This window comes from Onychomys torridus, chromosome 15 (assembly GCF_903995425.1).
Source record: "Onychomys torridus chromosome 15, mOncTor1.1, whole genome shotgun sequence".
In the NCBI taxonomy this organism is placed as follows: domain Eukaryota; kingdom Metazoa; phylum Chordata; class Mammalia; order Rodentia; family Cricetidae; genus Onychomys; species Onychomys torridus.
The window spans coordinates 43,787,455-43,795,861 of record NC_050457.1 but is presented as its reverse complement, the minus strand read 5'-3'; positions in this window follow the sequence as shown (position 1 = coordinate 43,795,861).

Here is an 8,407-nt window from a genome sequence, read left to right as displayed (position 1 = left end):
AACTGTGTTTGCTTCAAATAGCTGTGAACTTCATGAAAGGCAGTGTTGAACACAGAGGTACAGAGAGGCATGAAGGAGATGAAGCAAAAATATGGAGGAAAACAGAATAGTTGTGAATGTGGTACTATCCTAGGAGTTAGTTTTCCATTTTCTTCCCACAGCTTTACCCTTCTGGGTTTAACAGCATTTCATCCTTTTATCAAAAGAATGGTATGTGTTGGAGGTGAGGGGGAGAATGTGTAAATTCACTCCTGAGCACGTTCCAAACTGTTTCCTGCACAAGTCTCTCTTTGGTGTTCCAAAGGTTCTGTTTCATTCCCAGCATCTCTAAAACATAACATGAGTCTATCTACTTACCAACTCATCCCAAGACTAAAGCCAAAAGAAGGGATAAAGCTGAATTGTTACATGAGTGCCAACTAGTAAGATCCAGTGCATATGAAACTCTACCTAGTCCAAGATCATTGAGAAAAAGAAATCTATCCTCTTAGGCAAGTATAGAGTAGATAGCTTCCATATTATCCTTTTGCCCTCTTGGCTGCATTCCCATGGGGAGAGGATCTATTAGATAATAGATAAGACAGAGAAATCCCCTATAACACATTGCTTCAACATAAGGAAATACTAAAGTTGTGTATTGAAAGTGGCCTTCTCCTTCCTGGTCTTCACAGAATTTATTTACCTGCTCTATGATAGTTTTTATTATTGAGAAATCAGTGTAAAACTTTGTTCTGCTTCTGATATGAGTTTATGTAACATCATAGCCATAGTCAGACAGATACAGAGCATCTGGTGTTTGAGATGAATAATCAGATTGAGTCATTCTGTGTGTCTTCAGACTCCATTCATTCAAGTCCTGATTTTCTAACAAATCAACTCCTTTGTAGAACTGATGTAGAACTCTTGTAGAACACATGATGACTTTGCAGATTTGATAATTATATGAGAAAACTATTTTCTTCAACATTGATGTACTGTTATAAACTTTGTAATTTTTTTATTTTCTTATTTGATTACCATATGTTTTTAATATGGGAAACTAGTCCTTTCAACATCTAACGTTCCTTTTAACAATCTTCTTAAGTTTTTATTTTGAAAAAGGTTTTATTTATACATGTGCCTATGCATGTGGGGACCAGAAGAGGATGTTAAGTCCCCCAGAGCTTTAATTATAGGAATTTGTGGGCTTCCTGATATGGGTGCTGAGAACCAAACCAGACTGCTGTCCTCCAGAGGAACAGTGACCACTCTTAGCCACAAGCCATCTCTCCAATCTCTCTTTCTTGTACTGCCTTTTACTGCCTTGTAGGAAATGCCTTGAGATTCGCCATTTTTCAGCTTCTACGTCTGTGACTCTTGGATGGCCATGTCACAAATGTCTCTGGATAGTTAGAGGCTCTGACATCATTTCAACAATAAAACTGATACTCCTTTTCATTTGATCCACTTTTTTCATACAAGTTGTTGCCCATAAAACGTAAGGGATACATACCAACTCCCCATACTAAATTCCACCAAAATCTTTGGTGGGGTGAATGTCCATTTGTTTTCTAATATTTCTCATTCACCTACCCCCATAGCAATGACTCCACAGTGCACCAGTAGTTTGATCCTTTAGATAATTTTGTTAAAAAACACAAAATTCTTATAAAATAAATGAAACCTGAAGAAAAACTAAATGAAGGAAACCTTTCTGCTTGTCCAGAGACTTTCATGTGTCAAGGAATGTGGAGCCTGGGAAGTCCAGGTGCCAAAAAAGTGGGGGCACAAGGGGAGGGATGAAACCGAGGAACAAAAACGTCAGACACTTTCCAATTTGCTGGAGCTGGCATAGGCATCAACTGACTGCATGTATGTGATGGACACTCTAGAGCAGTGGTTCTCAACCTGTGGGTCTCGACCCCTTTAGATCAAATGACCCATTCACAGGGGTAGCATATCAGATTTCCTGCATATCAGATGTTTACATTAAGATTCAGTACAGTAGCAAAATTATACTTCTGAGGTAGTAATGAAATAATTTTATGGTTAGGGTTATCCCAACATTTGAGAAAGCATATTAAAGGGTTGGAGTATTAGGGAGGTTGAGACTCACTGCTCTAGAGATCTTTGGCCCATGCATTTTCTAATACTAAACCCAGGGGGTATTCTAAGATTTTGAAATGAAAATGGAAACTCAGACAACCCATTAGTTGATGGAGACATCATTAATGAATAGCTTGGTCCAGGTCTCTCCGTGCTCCTGGATGCAGATATACCCATGTCATTTGCCTGCCTCAAGCTACCAACATTGACTGGGAGCAGCAGTGTTCCTGGGCAGCACAGCCTATCTTTCTGCAGAGGGTGGCACTTGGCTTGTTTCACAAGGGACCTGGTGTGTGAGAAGGAGGCCGTCTTTCAGCACCTCTCATTATTATATTTTTTTTTCATGGTCTAAAAACAGTTGTCTAGAATATTAGTTTCCACAATGACTGGCCATGTTCTCCTAGCTAGAAAAGGGAATTTTATATATGTTTATAAGCCATTCACTCTTGTGTTTGTGTGAAAATCAGTTGCAACCACGGAGGAAGTTGGTGCTTTGTTTTTACAGTATCAGCACTAGTAACAGGAAAGAGAAAAAGGAAGAAAGTTAGACTGGTCAGTGGGAATATTTAGACTAATTAGTCACTGAATAACTGACTGGAATGGGTTAGGGGTGTGATTTTATCAGTCATTTACAAAAGAAAGCGAGGCTTGAGCACTTCCAAGCCAACACAGAGCAAATTTGCCTTTCTAAGAAAACATTAAAGGAAAAAAGTATTTCCAACTGACTAATCATCACAACAAATTCATTATTTTTACCACTGTGCACAAGAAATGGTTATGTATCCACCCAGCTCACCTAAACCAGAACATGATCACCATCTCCTTCCTTCTCTCATCCTGTTGCACAATTGCAATTAATTTAAATTTTAAATGGTTTTTTTAAGTCACCCTTCCTTTCATCATCTCTTGCTATGTATTCCCACCAAGCCCTACCTGGATAGGTATATAGTCTCAAGAATATTTCTCTATTAATTGTTTCTTGTCTTTCCTTCATAAAGCAGTCAGACTGAACTCTCTTCACATTTCTCTGTATTTAACATCTGTTAGTCTTTCCCATCCCTCGATGAGTAAATTCTAAAAACCTTAGCATACCTTGTGAAGGCACTACAGACTCCATCTTAGGGAAGGGCCACCATCTTAGACCACCTGCTGTACTCAGTTCTAGGAAGGACCTCAGCAATGTGCTGTAACAACTTGAAAAGATACAGGACAGTATGCTCCTGTAGACATTCTGTCTGAGGTTTATGTCCCTTGAAGATAACCAGATAATCCTGCTGCGTAGCCCAGATAATGCTGCTCAGCAAGTTGTGGTTCCCCACCAAAAGTCCAGCTTAATAGTTTCAAATGTGGTTTCACACCAAAAGTCTAGACCAATAGTTTCAAAAAATCACCTTGCCCCACACCCCTTCTACCCAATCCCAAATTGCCAAAACATGTAATTTCCGGTTTGTGGTTTTCCCTATAAAAACTCTCTATCCCTGGGCCTGCGGCAACTGTTGTACTTCCCCCATCTGCCGTGTGGCGACCCTGGTTTGAACCTGACAATAAACGGACCCTAATGTGCTTGTATCTGAAACCGGCTCCTCAGTGGTTTCTGGGGGTTTAGCAAAAAGGGTACAACAACTTCAGTCTCTTTTTCCCATCTCTGTCACCCTACGTGGTCATTATCTCACAAACTTACATTATGTTTCCTTGTCTTTCATATGATGTACTGCCATATCCAGATCACAATGTACCTTGTTTGTCTTGGGATAGATTTAATCATTCTTTTAGTCTTAGACAAAATTTCACATCACTTGGAGATGGATTCTTGAGTAAAGTGCTCAAGAAATGGTACTGTGTTTAGTATACTTGAAGTATATTACAAAAGCGATTTGAATTTCTTCTTCAAATGTTCACTCATCACTCTTATTTATGATCAGTAGATTTTTGGTTTCCCTGCCAGGCTGAAAGCTTTGGAAAGTGTCCAAGTCTGCCTTGTTTATAATAGATACTAAATAATTATGCTAACAAGTGAATAAGTGATCATGTCCAGATGGTATGCTTAAACAATAGCATTAAACCACTAGTTTAAATCAACATTAAGAAAGTACAATTTACACAAAGTAACATATTTTAAGTGTACATTTGAGTACATTTAAAAGTATATAAATATGCATATATATAAACAAGGATACAAATGACTCAAAATATAAAATCTGCATAACCCCAGAGAAATTCCTATATATGCCTTTGTAACAAGTTGACTTCCCCACCCTTCATGAGTGGTAACTAATAATTTTTTTTAATCACAAGAGTTTAGTAACATTTTTAATTTAATACAAGTAGAAAACACAATATACTTATGTCTTTTTTCACTCAGAACAAAATTTCTTGTGAGTCATAAAACTTGCTGCATCTACCATATTCTTCTGTTTTAGTTGCTGAGTAGAATTGTACTGCACTTATACCATGAAGACAGAATACATGAAGCCAGGGGATGATGTGTAAAGGACATAGGTGTGTGGTATAGTTTTTAAAAGATTTTATTTTTATTTTATGTGCACTGGTATTTTGCCTACATGTATGTCTGTGTGAGGGTGTTGGATCCCCTGGAACTGAAGTTACAGATGGTTGTGCACTGCCATGTGGGTGCTGGGAATTGAACCCAGGTCCTTTGCCAGTGCTCTTAATTGCTAAGCTATCTTTCTAGCCATATATGGTATAGTTCTTACAGTTAAGGAAACATAGGCATCCAAGATCTAGGAGCTATATCAGTGAAAATGTTCTCAAAATATGATAACATGCAGAAGACATCACCTGATAAGGGGATCAGGGGAAGAAGGGAGGAAGAGAGATTTGAACTTAAACCAGGGACTCACTCCTGTGATAATAACATTTGTTGACACATAAGAGCAGCATCAACCCTAATGATGTTTCAATTGTTTAACCTCCTAAAACTTATATTTAGGATCATTTCCTAGCACATGAATTTTGGGGGACACATTTGAACCCTGGAAATTTTACTGTATAGCCACCAGTATTTTACTCCCTAACCTCTCGCTGGATACCAGGCGGCTTCTTGATTTTACCTACTGAGGTACAAGTTGATTGACTGGTGTCTTTGCTTCTCATGAGCTCTAATTACTCACTGTCACTGGGCATTTTCAGTCATTCTAAATTTATCTGTTTTAACGACTATGAAGTGGTGTTTCTTTTTTCTTTTTTCTTTTTCTTTTTGCCAGAGCTGAGGATCGAACCCAGGGCCTTGTGCTAAATCCCCAACCCCGAGTGGTGTTTCATTATGATCTTAATGTTCATTTCACTATGAAAGGTTATGGGATGGTCTTTGTGTACCTATTGCCAATCCAAATAGCTTTACCTGTGAAATATCTGCTTGGGTCTTTTTCATATTTTAAAGTTGTTTTTGTCTCATTATTGAGTTAACAGTATGTGTGCTTTAAAAGTTTGAAAATGAAGCTTTCTCTTTTCATTGTATTTGATAGTGTCTTTAGAGAATAAAAGTTTCAGTTTATTTAAATCTAATCCATGTATTTTGTGTCCTAGTAGGAGATGCTCCTACCGAAGGGTTACTAGTTGCTTTTTTCTTCTAGAACTTTTATAATCCTGACTTTTATATTAGATACATATTTGTTAAGAAATTAATTTCACGTGTGGCATGAGATAGCAATAAATATTTACTATTCTTAAACATGTGTTTAGCTTTTCAAGCTCTATTTCTTTTATTGTCTATGGGATTTGGTCAAACAATAGAACACCTGTGAGTTTATTTCTGAACTCTGTTCTATCTACTGATACCATGCTGCCACCGATTATTCCCCAAACCATTGACTTTGTAGCTTTATAGTTAGTTATTAAAAGTTGGCTACTATACTCCTCATTTTTCTCATTTTCAAATATTCTTGGGCTGTTTGAAACTTCAATTCTTTATATATAAGTTTTCAAAATATCTAGAATCTTGATTGGGATGATGTTAGACCTGCCAATCAACATCTTAGCATTAAGTGTATCCATCCCTAAACAAAGGACATCACTCCATCTCTCCAATGTCTAGATTATCATTAATTCTCTCAGTAATATTTCTTGCCTGTGGTTATACATCTTCTCATTATTGCTGGTTTGTCTTTGTGTTTTTATTTATTTGTTTTTTTAGTTTCCTTTGTTGTTGTTTTGAGACAAAGTTTTGCTATGTAGCTCAGGCTAGCCTTGAATTCATTGAGTGCTGAGATTATACCTATCACATACTCTGCAGTTATAAATGTCAGTTAAATGAAACCATCAATAGTGCTTTTTCTATTCTCCTATATTTATAGTGAATTTATGCTTATCTGCTTTTACTTTAAAGCCTTATTAAAATTCTTAAGGATAACTGTAAATTTGTCTATATTTTTTCTTCCACGTTTGCTTCACAAATTAGAGAATTCTGCTCTCCGTCCACACGTGTAATTATGACACTGACTCCTCCAAATGAGTCATTCCATTTAATTACTAAACCACCTTCTACCATTTTTAAGTCTCAGCTTTTGTGTTTACTCTGTCTGATATTAATATAATGACTCAGCTACTTCATGTTCCCATATTATTTGTTTCTTTAGATGTAGATCACATTCTTCAATGTGACATGTAGTTAGATTTAGATTTATTTGTCTCCCCTATTCTGCCCAACAACCGTTAACACGTCATATTATTATTGATGTAATTTAGTTTATATTACTAATTAGATATTTGTTAATAATTTGTGGATTATGTTCATTTTTCTTTTTATTCCTCTTCTGACTTCTTTTGTGTTTGTTATATGATTTTTTGTGTGTGCTTTATCTCTCTTGTTGACTATTGTTTTTAGTGGTTTCTTGGGGATTAATAATATGCGCCTTAACTTATCCAAGGCTACTTACAGTCAATATTGTGTCATTTTGCACTTTACACTTTGAAGGTCAGAAACAGAATAACTTTACAATGATATAACTTTATTTGTCTAGGCTTCTATGGCCTTTCTGGTCTCCCTGTAGCTGTGTGGAATGTTAAAGAAGAGTTATGCAGGTGTTTGAGCCCTGTTACCTGACGCTATTTCTGCGGAGATGGGAACAAATATCTACTCATGCCAGATAGACATACAACCCAAATCCAACTTGGTGAACCAGTGAGTTTTATTGGAGTGACTTACAGTAATATGGGTGATAGGTTACTTACTGGAACAGAAATGACTCAAAGATCACCAAGTCTACTCGAGCATGGGTGACAGCTCACAAAATCTGGGATCCTGGAGCTCACTGCACAGTTAGTGGGCAGCCAACAGGTTAGAGAATGTCTTTTTCCAGGTTAATCATCTTCCAGGGAGGTCAGCTTGCCCGAGAGTGTCCCTCAGCAGTCCTTACTATTTATATATGTTTGGGGAGGAGGGAACTAGCTAATCTGGTCGTTTTCTGGAACTTCCTGAAGCCACTAAATTGTTTACTTCCTGAGCTTAAGGAGCTTCCCTGTGGGATGCAATGTTTCACCTCCTCCAGGTTCATCTCCTTAGAACATCCTATTATATCACTTCCTCTTCACCCATCCTGTTGTTTCACCTCCCTTTCAACAACTTGCATCTTAAGGAGCTCTTTATCTTGGCAGGAAATGCTACACAACAGGTCCCATTCTCTGGAGCACTCTCTTCTATGGGGATCCAACTGCTTCAACTTCCTCATGTCAGGGAAGTAATGGGGTTCCTCTAATCCTAACTGTCCCAAGATGCCTAGCAAGAGGATGCCTTGCTGGCAAGAAGCTCCTCTTGTTAGTTTGTTTCTTTTCAAAGATTTCATTCTTGCATAACCTATTGTCTTATTTCTTTTCTGTGTAGCAGAGATAGGGCAGTAGCTGCAACCTATTAGTCAAAACTAAGGGGCTTTAGGCACTAACTATAATGAATATAGTGTATTTCAGAGGAATAGCTGGTGCAATTTATGAACTAGGAACTCTTGAAATTTAATCACACTCTGGTTTTTGTGGGACTTCCCTGGGAGGCACTGTTGATACTCACATTGAATTTTGTAATTTTTTCCTGTAGGTTCTGAAAATATATGAGAAAATTTTAATTTTATATTATAAATCTGAACATTTCAGTTTTATCTCTAGGTTCTTTATACTTGCTTTATCTTTCATTTTCATTTTCTCATTCACTTTTTTCTTATTCAGTGTAGAAAATATTTATAGAAGTATGGGCTTAGCATTGTTCTAAATGCTTGATAAATACTAATGAATTAATTATTGAGTACACTGGACAAATAGAAAGCAGAGCAGTTGGAATAAAGGAAGCATTCTTTCTTGGTCGCATAACTTTCCT